This window comes from Linepithema humile, chromosome 3 (genome assembly GCF_040581485.1).
Source record: "Linepithema humile isolate Giens D197 chromosome 3, Lhum_UNIL_v1.0, whole genome shotgun sequence".
Classification (NCBI taxonomy): domain Eukaryota; kingdom Metazoa; phylum Arthropoda; class Insecta; order Hymenoptera; family Formicidae; genus Linepithema; species Linepithema humile.
Window position 1 is genome coordinate 19,491,420 of NC_090130.1, and position 15,047 is coordinate 19,506,466.

The 15,047-nt window shown below is 28.7% G+C and overlaps 2 long non-coding RNA genes across 3 annotated transcripts; one reads left to right on the forward strand and one right to left on the reverse strand.

The window, feature by feature from the left end:
* Positions 1 to 1,200: 1,200 nt before the first annotated feature.
* LOC136998617 (uncharacterized) lies at positions 1,201 to 12,211 on the reverse strand. Of its 2 annotated transcripts, XR_010889203.1 has the most exons (6): positions 10,746 to 12,211; positions 10,080 to 10,584; positions 9,900 to 9,965; positions 9,740 to 9,799; positions 9,316 to 9,529; positions 1,201 to 2,022 (listed from the first exon to the last, which is right to left on the reverse strand). It is a non-coding gene; the product is annotated as an uncharacterized lncRNA (long non-coding RNA). The 2 variants fall into 2 exon arrangements; XR_010889202.1 differs by lacking the exon at positions 1,201 to 2,022 and having other exon boundaries at positions 7,566 to 9,529; positions 10,746 to 12,210.
* Positions 12,212 to 12,246: 35 nt separating this feature from the next.
* Positions 12,247 to 13,861, forward strand: LOC136998613 (uncharacterized). Its single transcript, XR_010889195.1, has 5 exons — positions 12,247 to 12,500; positions 12,587 to 12,784; positions 13,194 to 13,388; positions 13,471 to 13,606; positions 13,679 to 13,861. It is a non-coding gene; the product is annotated as an uncharacterized lncRNA (long non-coding RNA).
* The last annotated feature ends 1,186 nt before the right edge of the window (positions 13,862 to 15,047 follow it).

A 15,047-nucleotide genomic window follows, 5' to 3' on the forward strand; every position in this document is an offset into this window, starting at 1 on the left:
TAAAAATGAGAGTGATATTATCGGCATAAGTCATAATCTAAGTATGAATGTATTGTGTATGCGTATGTGTGGTGCGTGTATATATTCGCATATTATTGTATAGCGCCTCTCTGATATTATCCTGGAACTAATTTTCTGTTATTTTTTCATCTGTTATACCGATATTAGACGCACACGTATGTAAAAATAGTCGGACAAGAATATTTTTTACATTAGACTTTTCAGCCCAATTTTAATGGTTACATAACATTCTATTCTGCAGTCCGCAATTCGGGCTGCTCTTATTCAGCGTCTTAAAACTGTTAAACTTTTATAAAAAACGAAAAAATAAATAGCTCTATACAATATGTTATCCTAAGAGCAGAATAGAAATTAATAAATAGAAACAAATTTTGTTATTAATTCTTTTTTTTCCAAATAAAGTCGAGCAGCCCGAATTCCGTTTTTGTGTACACTTTACTCCTGCAAAAGGATTTACAATTCTATGCAACCAATAAAAAGATATTCTTGTTTGAAAAAATATAATGTCCGGCCGGTAACTCCAGCATCCCCTTAAATAATGAAGATAATGCTTGGTAGTGTAACGGATGTGACGAAATACAGGCCACTTTTCGCACAGATTTAACGCATGGTGCGCTATCGTCGGGCAGAAAAACTAATATGGCTGCCTCCATGTATTGACACTTGACACATGAGTGAACCCAAATTGACTTTAGGTCTGTTTTTTTTAACTGAACTGGCTACACTAGTTCAGAGTTTATCTTTTTCCCTCTACATTGAAAGGAGAAAGATAAACTCTGAACTAGTGCAGCCAGTTCAGCTAAAAAGAACAGACCTTTTATATTGTAATTATTTAAAAAAATGGGTAGTTGCAAAATTTGTGGTCGATCAAAATCAAAATCCAAAAATATATCTATAACTTTTCACATGTAAGTAAATAAAATTAACAATGCTTCGGAAACGCTGCTTTCAGATGCCTTTTTTATGCTTATGTAGAGCGTTATGTTCTAAACAAATGATTTGACGTTTAAAAATGATAAAACTTTGTAACAAAATATTCCTTCAGGTTTCCAAAGATCCGGAAAGACGGAAGAAATGGATACAATTTGTTGATCACCCAGATTGGGAACCAACAAATTACGCCTATGACCATTTCAAAATTTCCCGCCCAGAATTTTGCTTCCGGTACATAGGCCATCGCGATTAACGCTCGATCGTCTAATGCTCTTTCCAGGTCCTCCATGGTGTCGGCACCTTTGATGTTTATGAAGCCTAAAATGAGTGCGCATGCGCAAAGTCAGCGAGTAAATCCAGTACCGCCATCTGAACTTCCTTCTCATTTTTTCTCCTTGCTTCGTTTTTTTTTTCTCTTTTCCACTTATTTCTAAATCTAACAGAAACGAATTTTAATAGAAATTATGTTGTTATTATTATAAAAATAAATTGTTATTAATGTAATATACAGTAAAAAATAAAAAAGTTGCAAGATTTGTAAAATAATATATAATATAATGTAAATGTATATTAGAGAGAGAGCAAATAATAATGAAATATATGCCATACATAAATATAAGTAACAAAAATTAATAAATTAATAATAATGTATATATATTTATATACTTAATAATTTATTAATAAAGGAAAACACAATTATAATACAATATTAATTTATAATACAATATGTTTATTTATTAATTGTAATACAATATTTATTTTGCAATTAAAATAAAAGTAATCCATATTAAAATTTAATATTAATTAAATATTTTCTCAAACTAGTAAACTTACAAACTTACAAACATTTACAAAGTTACAAGATATAAGAAATATATAATGTTTAATATAAGTCATAATTTATTTTAACTCTTTCTTCTTCAACTCTATCAATTGTTCATACCTCAGCTACTCGATCCACCTCGATATGAATGAAAAAAATAGAGAAAAAGAGAAAGAGAAAATCTTTATCTATTACATGAAATTAATTGTTTTCTTCAATTGTTGATTTTGTTTGCTTGTTCAATCCTAGAGAAATAACAATTTAAAATTATAACAATTATAGTATACATATTTAATAAACTATACTAATAAACTATATGTTACAGCACACACATGCAATAAAATAAAATAGTGTGCACTTATCTAATAAAACTATAGTACAGTAGGAAGAATTTAAACATAAAATTATATTAAAGCACTAACTTATAAACCTTTGCAATTAAAGAATATTATAAAATTCACAAAATGTAATTAATGAAATAAGTTATTAAGATAAAATGTTATTAATAAGCAAAATAAGCAAAGCATCTTAAAGCATTAATATGAAACATATTTAATAATACTATATATATATTGCAGTACACAACATGCAAAATCAAACGCACACTTATCAAATAGAAATATATAATGCAATAGGTGAATGCAATAGAAACAAGTGAGAAGTTAACACACAAATGCATATGCATAAGCATAAATGCATATTATAAAAATAAGACTGTAAATATAAAAATCATCAAATATTATACAAAATTTATAGATGTAAAATATTTAAAAGTTTCATATTTCTACTAGTACTTTTGCAAGATTTATTATGTTCAGATAATGTATAATTATATTAAAAAAAAGTTTTCCTCCTAAAAAAACCTTTCCAAAAAATTGTTTTTTTAAAAAAAGTTTTCCTCATAAAAAACCTTTTCAAAGAACTGTACTTTCAAAAATATATTATATTAAAAAAAAGTTTTTCTCACAAAAAACCTTTCCAAAAAAAGTTGTATATATCATAAAAAACTTTCCAAAAAGATTGTATTTCCAAAAATATATTATAAAAAAATCTTTTTAAAAAAATTATATATATTTATTATAAAAAACCTTTCCAAAAAAATTGTACTTTTAAAAAAAGTTGTATATATTAAATAAAAATTTGCTACATATTCTGTCTATAAAAGAGGTGATATCAGAAAATGACGCCAAGTTTAAATAAAGAACCTTTCAAAAAAAGTTGCATGTATATCTAATTATTTATTTAAAAATAATATTTATGTTTATATCTAGTTAATTCTTTTTAAGTATACTTTTTAAAATAATTGCATCTGTATCTAGTTATTTTTTTTATATCTGTATCTAGTTAAATAAAAAAATTTTTCAAATTTAATCAAAATAAAAAAATATTACAAAATTTCGCAAAAAACTTGGCTCTGCTATAAAATAGCCTTCATTGCTTTATAACATTTTAAGATGTATAATAATATTTTAATAGCCTTTATTGCTCTATAATATTTTAAGATGTATAATAATATTTTAAGGCTATTTTATAGCAGCGCCAAGTTTTTTGCGAAATTTTGTAATATTTTTTTATTTTGATTAAATTTGAAAAATTTTTTTATTTAACTAGATACAGATATAAAAAAAATAACTAGATACAGATGCAATTATTTTAAAAAGTATACTTAAGAAGAATTAACTAGATATAAACATAAATATCATTTTTAAATAAATAATTAGATATACATGCAACTTTTTTTGAAAGGTTCTTTATTTAAACTTGGCGTCATTTTCTGATATCACCTCTTTTATAGACAGAATATGTAGCAAATTTTTATTTAATATATACAACTTTTTTTAAAAATACAATTTTTTTGGAAAGGTTTTTTATAATAAATATATATAATTTTTTTAAAAAGATTTTTTTATAATATATTTTTGGAAATACAATCTTTTTGGAAAGATTTTTTGTGAGAAAAACTTTTTTTTAATATAATATATTTTTGAAAGTACAGTTCTTTGAAAAGGTTTTTTATGAGGAAAACTTTTTTTAAAAAAACAATTTTTTAGAAAGGTTTTTTTATGAGGAAAACTTTTTTTTAATATAACAAGGCGTGTACTTGGTGCCCTTTTTTTACCTTTTTTTAAAAAAAAGGTTTTTTTGTGAGATATCATTTCTTTTTTTTAGTAAAAATAATTTTAATAAATATGATTCTTTTTTTTTAGTAAAAATAATGGTAATAATATCCCACCATCACTCCCGTCATATTTTCAATACGACGATCCTCTTTTTGATTATAGAAATCTTAATTTATACAAACCTAATAATTTTTTTTTATATTTTACAACATGTTTTATAAGAAAATTATTAGTGATCATAAAAAGGGTATAAAAAACCATCTGTATTTCTAAGTTATTGCGTTTTTTCATATATAAAAACAGATTACTTTTGATCAAATTTCTGTAAGAATGACAAAAACATCTTTAGCACCTCTAGGCCATTGTCTTTTTTTAATTAGCGTATCGTCAGCTTCAATCCAAGTGTTAGACATTTCTTCTCTATAAACATTACATACCTGCCGATTCCACCAATGTGCACAAAGTACACTTTCTGTCCACTAACTACAGAATACTAACAAGGGAACGTTCACAAGTGTCCCCTCCCCCGATTTGATTCTCCTTGAAATATGTTGTAAAACATACAATTTGAGGAGACACGTATTTTTTTATAGCGGCCCTAACTCAAATTTAAGGGATCAAACACTCCTTTGAAAAAAAACGGTTTTTTTCTTTGTGTGTAACTATCGCCAAAACCGTAGGAGATAAAAAAATATTTTAAATAGAAGTTGTATGGCTTGTAATGGACTTTATAACTGTGTAGTTAAATTTTCAAAAAATGAAATTTTTTTTAACCACTTGACCTACACGCTTTCTCCCGATTGCTCGGGCCATAGTAAACAGGAAGGTCGGTCGCGCGTTGAAGTACCACGAGTCAGACTCGTGCTTATTGCTTAGGGACCAAATTCCTTACGAGTCTTACTCGTGGTTGTAGGCCAAAGGGTTAATTTACCCCCACCTCTTGTTATTATTTTTTCAAATTTCAAAATTTTTGTAATGACAAAAGTTGTAGCATTTTTTACGCTGAATTCAACCATATATGATTTTATTATGTTTCGAAATCACATCTTTCAAAAATGAGTCATCAGTATCACATTATATGCGTCGCGCTGCATGACCGTTTATACCGCACTTGTGTTGTGCATAGTCGCAAAATAAATATAAAAATGACATGTTATTATATATTTGAGAAAGAAAAGTTAACTAAAATTGTTGCTAAAGCATCTCTTTCACATTACACTCTTATAGATAATCGCTGCATTTCGTGCGCAGCGCGTTGTTATATGCAAGTTAGCTATCAGCGCATATTACACTTTGAAGTTTTGCTTGCAGTGACCACGGGAAAATAATTTATGAAACAAAAACAGTGAATGAATCAATCTATTCAACATATATCTACCCTGACTCTACCTTCTTGACCCGAATTGACTGAGAATGAAATAAAATATAAAATTCTGTACAGTTTACTCTTTTTCAATAATTTTAATATACTGTGATTCTACATGCTATTACATTCCACTAAATTACTACAATTTTTTTAAACTATGGTATATAAAATGTATATTATAAGTATAATTATAATATATATAAATAAGCTTATATATATATATAAAAGCTTATTTATTGTATCAATATATTATAATTATACTTATAATATACATTTTATATTTCAAGATTTTATATACCATAGTTTAAAAAAATCGTAATAATTTAATAGAATGTAATAGTATGTAGAATATATCGCAGTATATTAAAATTATTGAAAAAGAGTATGTACAGAATTTTATTCATTGTCAGTCAAGTCGGGCCAAGAGAGTAGAGTCAGGGTGGATATATGTTGAATAGATTGATTCATTCACTGTTTTCGTTTCATAAATTATTTTCCCGTGGTCACTGCAAGCAAAACTTCAAAGTGTAATATGCGCTGATAGCTAACTTGTATATGACAACGCGCTGCATACGAAATGCAGCGATTATCTATAAGAGTGTAATGTGGAAGGGATGCTTTAGCAACAATTTTAGTTAACTTTTCTTCCTTAAATATGTGATAACATGTCATTTTTATATTTATTTAACGACTATTGCGCAACACAAGTGTGGTATAAACAATGCGTCATGCAGCGCGACGCATATAATATGATACTGATGACTTATTTTTGAAAGATGCAATTTCGGAACATAATAAAATCATATATGGTTGAATTCAGCGTAAAAAATGCTACAACTTTTGTCATTATAAAAATTTTAAAATTCGAAAAAATAATACCAAGGAGTAAGAGTAAATTAAAAAAATTACATTTTTTGAAAATCCAACTACACAGTTATAAAGCCCATTACAAGCCATACAACTTCTACTTGAAACATTTTTTTATATCTCCTACGGTTTTGGCGATAGTTACACACAAAGAAAAAACTCGTTTTTTTCAAAAGGGTGTTTCACCCTTTAAATTTGAGTTAGGGCCGCTATAAAAAAATACGTGTCTTCTCAAATTGTATGTTTTACAACATATTTCAAGGAGAATCAAATCGGGAGGAGACACTTGTGAACGTTCCCTTTAAGAGTGTTGTCAGCATGTGTGTTGCTACACTTCTGCACTTCAAGACGAGAAAAATTTTTTTTATAAAGAATACTATTATTTTGATATACACTATCTCTATTCGTCTCCACAACACGTTACATATACATTTTACGACCGATATTAATTATATCATTGTGATTAGTATCATCAAAGCTGCGAGCTGACAGGTCTGAGCGCCGCCATGTTGGAAAAGGACAGACATCTTTTAGAAAAAGAAAGGAAAGAAAAAAGACGCTCTTATGCGGGAATCGACATTTCACGGGATGTAGAAAAGGACAACCATGTCGCATTTTGATGCTTCTAGTTGACAAAGGAAAAACTTATATATTAGAGAAGGATGACGAACAGACGACGACGACGACGACGACCAAGACTTACATAGATTTCGGCATATTTCGACTTTGGCAAACTTTGGCAATTAATATATTTTTTTAGAAAGCATGTACAAAAAAAGTAAAGATACTTTTATTATGTAAATCGCATGTGCTCTATCGATTGAGCCTATTATAAATTCGATCGGTCCACGCATTATTGAGATATGAAAATCTCGACTCCTATCAGCTCATGTGCTCTGTTACGAGCGTATAGCTACGTAATAGATTATTTAGAATAAGTCGGGACACGTTTGTGGAAAAAGTCTTTATTCGGTGTTGCTGGTTTGAGCTTTGATCGAGAACTGAACTGGCGAGAATGATCTTCGTTTAAGGTGCTGTAGGAAAATCGTAGCGGCGGAATGTTTATTGGAAGGAAGCGATTTTGTCAAAAGGAAAATATGCGTTAGGCATAGGGACAGCATTTATGTTTATTGCAGTCATCGAAGGGTCATGTGTTTAGGATCAAGAAGGAGTAAAGATAAAAGGTTCAAAGGTTCGAATAAAAAGAGTAATATAAGAAACTATAAGTTGCGGCACGTAACAGCTCGCGTAAAGATACACGGTCGGTCTTGTGCTGCGCGTGAACTTGGCGCGAGACACTACCGTGTCTCTTGATAAATACGCATTCGAAGAAAGTTTTATCAAAAAGTCTACAGGAAAATTTGGACATGTTGGTTCAAAAGAGACAGCTTGCGTAAGTTGAAATAAATAACCACCAATATTTTTTTTAAAACAATTATTTTCAAAATTTGTTACAAAGATTTCTTCTAATTTATGTATATAAGGACAAAAATTATTATTTGCTACATGCAAATTTCCAAATTCATTGTCTTGTTCATTTATATAAGCTCTAAAAGAACAATATAAAGTAGTATCATCTAATACAGTCTTATTTTCATTTACATAGGTTGTACATGCTTGACATGAATGAATTTCCGTACATTTTTTAATTAAATATCCGCGTACATATTTAAATGCATTTTCCTCTGACAGATCCATAGCATAATAATCATGATTTGGAATATCTATAATTTTGAGTGGTGGAGATGAAATAATTTCTGTACATTTATTTAACTATGTGTTCTAATAACATTTAACATTTGATCTCTATCTTCACTGCAATTCTGTGCTTCTGAGTATTGTAAAAATTTAACACTGAAAAGTTTTTTAAAAGCACGCTGAAATTGTATAGGTGTTGGATTTAAACAATTGCCACCTTGTTGCCTTACAGTACCAAAGAAATTTTCCAAGCAATCTTGATTAATTCTACGTGTTTGAAGAAAAGGAAAATCATTACATTTTAATTTATCCCATAATAGCATTATACTTCTACTTGTAATCTGCCAGGATTTAAAGCATTTTACTGTCACGTGCAAACCATTGGCTTTAATAACTTTAATATGTTTTAAGAAAAATAACATTTGTTCTAAAAATTTAATTTGTTTTTCACTACCAGTAAAAACTTTTCCATATTTTTTTGGACTATTAATAGTTGAAGAATTTAAAATATCAAACAGTTTATCAAAATGATCTATTAAATCTATAGTGCCAACTGCTTCACTTGGTAGAAGACCGCAAGACATTTGCGTGCACATTCCAGCAGCTACTCGATTACTAAATATTTGGACAGCATATTTCACCTTCATTCTTTGAAAATTATTTGGCTCAATATGACATTTAGATAATTTAGGAGCCATTTTCATCCATTGCTTACTGTCTCTGTTATAAAATTCAACAATATGAGACCATGAAGCTTTTTTATTATTAAATTTAAAATCATATTTCAATAAATTGTTACGCGTTGCTTTCATTAAATGAGGAGTATCAAAAATATAAAATACTTCTTCTTTATCTACTAAGAAGGTCGAATTTTGTGTCGAAATGCCCAATTCTCGAAATAGCTGTATAAAATTAGATCCCATATCAGTAACTAATGCATGCACTACAGCACCACAATCACGCAATTTTATTATAATATTAAATATTAAATCTTTTAGAACAGTGCTCTGACATGTTGTTTCTACAAAACAATAGCAAACAGGAAGCTTCCAATTTCCTGCAATACTACGTGCCATTATAACTAATGTACTTTTAGCAAGTTTACTTGATTTTTCATAACCCGTATCTTGAAAACCTATTATTTCATCACGCGATACATTATAAAATAAATGAGCTTTTAAACTCATTTCATCTACGCATAATATGCAATGCTTTTCTAATGATGTTGATGATTTTAATTTTAAAGTTAGAGCATCAAAAATTTTATCATTAATTCCAGGAATAATATTCGATTGCGTGAATAAGTGAAGTGAGCGAATTGAAAGCAAAGCAAATTCCTTCACCATATTTTTATAATTACGCGGGCTAGAAAAGAATAATGATAATGCAAACTGTTTAAAATCGTTATCATATCGTCTTCCACGTTTATTTTTCGTCAGAGCATTGATCTGCGCAGTTAATAATTTTTCAAAATTTCCGCTAAATACCTTATTGCCTAATTTGCGAATCTTGATTATGTCGCTTTTTTCTTCTTCCGGTGTCTTTATTTTCTGCTGTTCCAGTTGTTTTCTCAGCCGTCGAACAGTCTGTTGTAATTTCTTCTTTTGCTTCCTTAATTTAAAGATTTTGGATTGCAGCTTCTTCTTTCGCGGACTATCCTTTCCTGCAGATTTCTGCTGCTGGCTGCATACTGGACGTACTCTATAATATATCCAAAATTAGATAACAGCAGAAAACAAAATTTATGAAAAAAATTAATTTTACAAATAAAAGCATTAAAATATAAAGTAAAATATAAAAATATTTTTATAACACTTATTCATTAGCAAATTTATATTTTATATGTAATTATATTTAAAAAAATTTATATTTATTATACATAATAATTTCTTATAATACATAAAAACTTACGGTTCAATTTCGGCAATTACATCAATATGATTAGGCGATGATTAAACATTTTGTGCATGACTGAAAAATATATAACATAATTTAATGATACCATTCTCACATTTGAAATAAAGAAAAAGTATTTCATATATATTACACATTTCATATATATTACTGTTACCTTTCTTCATTTTCATCTTGTTGGTTCTCTTCTCTTAGTATAGGCTCTATTTTTCCACATGTATTTCTACAAAACAATACATGTGTTATAATATGTCATAAAATATTTTATCATTATTATATCATAAAATATTTCATTATTATATAAAAAAAGCTAATAATATATTTAGATTTCATTTACTGATATCTCTCCTCTTGTTCAACTACATTTTTTTTCTTTTTCTTGCAATTCTTCTATTTGTGTTTCTTTTTTTACCGCAGGTTGTATTGCAGCTTCTGCTTCTGTATTCCTAAAAAAATTAATACATTAAAAATTTTTTAATTTTATATTTTTTATAAAAAATTCAAAAAATAGCTTATTTTTTTATATTGTCTTTGATTAATTAAATTATTACTATAACTCTTTAATATTTTAATAATATATCAAATACTATATATATATATATATATTATAAAACTAATATACTTTTAACAACAAATAATAAAAGTTATACATAAAAATTAATTCAAAAACTTACCCAAAAAATATAGTTGGTACAGCATCTGGATGTAAACGAACTGTGGTCTTTCTAATAAATCATTTTTCTTCAAAATGCAGGTGGCATAGTCTACAATTGTTATACGCATAACTTAGACCTTTTTGTTCTAAATCCGGTCTGTTAGCTGCTTTTATCCATTGCAACCACCTGTATATACATATAATAATAATAATTTGTTAATATAAAAAGAAACGTATATAAATTGACAAACTTGTAAAAACAAATTTTAAAACTTTATGTATAATATTTTTATAAGATATATGTGATTAAAAAAATACATTTTTTACAAATAATAAATAAAAGAATACTTGTCATGTTCCTTTGGAAATCTAAAAAAATGTCGTTTTTCCACATTGACATTCATACATTTAAATACAGCGCCCCACTGCTTTCCTTTTTTGTTCATTTTAAAAAATAATTATTATTTTTTAGAAAACACGAACAACAGCAACACCTGAAACAAAGCTAAGATCAAAATGCTCCTACAAGAAAATAGAAAATCTATATAAATATTTATATAGGTTAACTATTTTTTCTAAGGATAATGCTTCAATCAGCTTTCACTATCTTAGTAATGTCACTAAAATCACTTGCACTTCCACTACTTTACTTTCACTACACAACACAACACTATTTTTGATCGCTTGCTTTTTTTAACTCTGTATTTAAATATCTTGCCAGCAAGAATATACAAATATTCGTACGGCCTTTTAAATGCTGAGAAAGAGTAACAGAGAGAGAGCGTAACAAAGAAAGAGGAAGTGAGAGAAAAGTTCAGATGGCGGTACTGGATTTACTCGCTGACTTCGCGCATGCGCACTTATTTTGGGCTTCACAAATTTCCGAGAGTTGCGCTACTGTATGTACACCAGGGGGTCGATTGTGTATCTTTGTCGACTTTCCTCGCCTCTCGTATTTTCATCTCACATGAAAAAATACGCGCGATTGGCTATAAGCGTAGTGAAAATGCGATATCCCTAGGCTCACGAGAGTGAAAATCACAGATGTGAGATGTGAGTGCGAGCAATGGTCGAATGTTTGTATATCATATTGTATTATCATATATAACCAAGTACAATCGGCTGTGTTCCAATATTATTTTTATCATTATAATTCATTATAATTTGAAAATAATGAACGTTACTGAGAAACAAAAAGACTTAATGATCCGTTTCATGCAACAACACCCCGATTTTGGAAGGATAATGTAGATACAAATAAGATATAAAATATAAATATGTCATATGAATTTATATCCATTGTGCGTTACGTTTGATATCTATATATACCAATTTTTTTTATTTCTCTAAAATATTTAATATTTATTTTGTTCATAATATTTTTTTATATTGTCTAATTCTAAATCAAAAATAAAATATAATTTATTTGTATCTATATACCTGTACAATTTGAGAAATGTATTATCCGAGATATCAAATGGATCCTGTGTATCCCTCAATCTTCTCCTTATTATATTTAAATTTCTTTGCTGCCTTTTATTCCTATCTCTCTCATTTTCTTCTATCATCAGCAACATAACCAAATCCATTTTTTATACGCTGGCTCCGTGAGACTGCACAATACGATGCAAATTCGACACAATTTGACTGAATTCGACATCTAAATACTTGTCGAATAATCTCACGTGAAATAATTCGCATTTTCACTATAGTGAAATTTACACAATCAAGTGAATGTTCACTTTTGTTATTTTCACTAGGTTTTGAAATACACAATCGACCCCCAGGTCACACAAATGCCTTGACATATGAAGTTGCACGAGTGTCAAGGCATATCGAGTCGGCGTGTTCCGACTCTATATATTTTTACATCATGACTGTGACATCCGGCAACGCTGTTATGGCTGTGTGAAAGCAGCTGGAGTGAAGTAAAGCAATGTGACAAGTTAGGTTAATAAATCGCCTACGTACGCGTCCGTGTGACGGTAACCGACGGCTAAGCACACACGGACACGTGACGTAGACGATTTTTGCTTGCGTGCGTGCTTTCCCTGTCGCGATGCCTTGGTGTCAGCGGTTTCTAGTTTGCATCACCGGAGTAAGGTAAGATTTAATATATTATACACTTGAAAATTGCGTGCTACATTTCATTAAGTTTTTAAAATTTTTATTAAATTAATTTTTTTCAGAGAAAGAGACAGAAGTTTATCGTGAAGAAGTGAATCTCGGCCTATTGGTACTAGGATACATGATCGCAGATAAGTTTATTTATATTCACACATAATCCTTTTTATTACAGAAGTTTTACTACATATTATTAATTTTCAGGTGTTCTACATTGGAAGGAAAAAGATAAACTTTGAACAAAGTATGGACAAAATAATGAAGTGAGTGATGTGGCATTATGCATAATGCCCGAGATCAGTCGGGCAGAGTGATAAATATTTGTTAATTTTTAATTTAAAAATTGCTTTAACCAGGCAATGTAAATAAAAATAAATATAGATAAATATTAATATAAATAGATAATATTAATAAAAATAAATATAATTATATAGATAAATAAATATATAAATATATAATATATATTTATTTATATTTATTGCCTGGTTAAAGCAATTTTTAAATTAAAAATTAACAAATATTTATCACTCTGCCCGACTGATCTCGGGCATTATGCATAATGCCAATTGACAATTACTATATATATATATATATATATATATATATATATATATATTTATTGAAATAGCTATGTAGTACTTTAAATACTAATTTAATAAATTATTAATATAGATTTAACTGGGTATGCCAATGTGATTGCGGAATGGTACGAGGCAGACTTAACATTACAGCAACAAAATTCACTGGAGGATTGGGCAATCTGGCTGAAAGGAGTTGTTACTAACCTACTGTGCTTAAACCATTTGAAGAGAAACCAACGTTCGCTAAAGCTGCACGTCAATTTTTGCTCAAATGGTCGTTTTATAGGTATTTCTTATTTTTTATTACATTGGTAATCAAATATATTTGTTTTGCATTTTTAATAACATTTACATTTTGTTTTTCATAGCTCGATGATTATCCGGGATCTCACTTTGAGAAGCACGGCGAGTTTCGGATCTTTTCATCTCATCAGCAATTTATTAATATAGATTTAACAATATAAATGAATCTCGGTCTATTGGTACCAGGATACATGATCGCAGGTAAGTTTATATTTATATTCACACATAATCCTTCTTATTACAGATGTTTTACTACATATTATTAATTTTCAGGTGTTCTAGAAGCCAATCTGTTACCAAGAACAATGAAGAAAAAGATTGATGTGTATAGATATATAGGTTATGGACAAAGTAATGAATGTGGCATTGTGCATAATGCCCGAGATCATTCGGGCAGAGTGATAAATATTTATTAATTTTTAATTTAAAAATTGCTTCAACCAGGCAATATAAATATAAATAAATATTAGTAAATATATATTATATATTTATATATTTACTTATTTATATTTATATTGCGTGGTTAAAGCGATTTTTAAATTAAAAATTAACAAATATTAATTGACAATTATTATATATATATATTTATTTATTTATTTATCACTCTGCCAGATGAACACCGACCATCATGACTGGTCTCGGACATTATGCATAATGCCTCATTTATCACTTTGTCTATACATATACATTATAAATGTAATATACATTATAAAAGTGTAATATGTAAATATATATTAACTTTTGAATAAAAAATGATATTAACATATGCTAAAAAAATAAAAAAATTTGGTTTTTTTATTTCCGATGCTTAGGACGCCCACAATCAGGTTAAAAATTTTGGGTGTTATATATTTTTATTTTGGGTATTATATATATTTTTTTTATAATAAATTATATTTACAGTGAATTACATTTATTAAACATTAATAAACATTAAACATTTTATTAAACATGAAACATTTTATTAAACATTAAACATTTTATTAAACATTTTAATATACAAAACATGCAACACACAAATACGGCAGACAGAGGCAGAGTCAAGTAGGATTACACTAAACAGGACATAAAAAATCAAAAATTGCAAGAATTGTGGGATTCAGCTATCAAACTGTTGCTTTATGGGTTATAAAACATGAAGAAGGAGGAATAGAGAATCTTGAAGATCATAGAAAAAATAATTGTGCTCCACAGAAGACTACACCGGAGCAGAATGAGGAAATAGTAAAAGCTGTAGACGAAAATCCCTTCGATCCAGTCGCAAACGTATTAAGGAACAGGGAATTAAATATTTCTACAGAACCGTAAGACGCCGTCTACGTGCTGCAGGTGTACACTCACATCCTGCAACAAAGAAAATAGAGCTCAAGCCGCAACATAGGATGGAAGAGTACAATTCGCAAGAGAATATTTAAATACACCTCAAGAGGAATGGAATGCCGTCATTTGGATGGACGAAAAAGTATTTTCATCCTCAGAAGATGGGCGACGTAGAGTTTGGCGACCAAATGGATCGCGTTTAAATTCCAAGTATGTTATCCCATCAGGAAATAGCGGCAGAATCACATTAGGATTCTGGGGAAGTATGACTTCAAGTGGATTGTTAAATCTACAAGAGATATCTCCACGAATGGATGCCGAA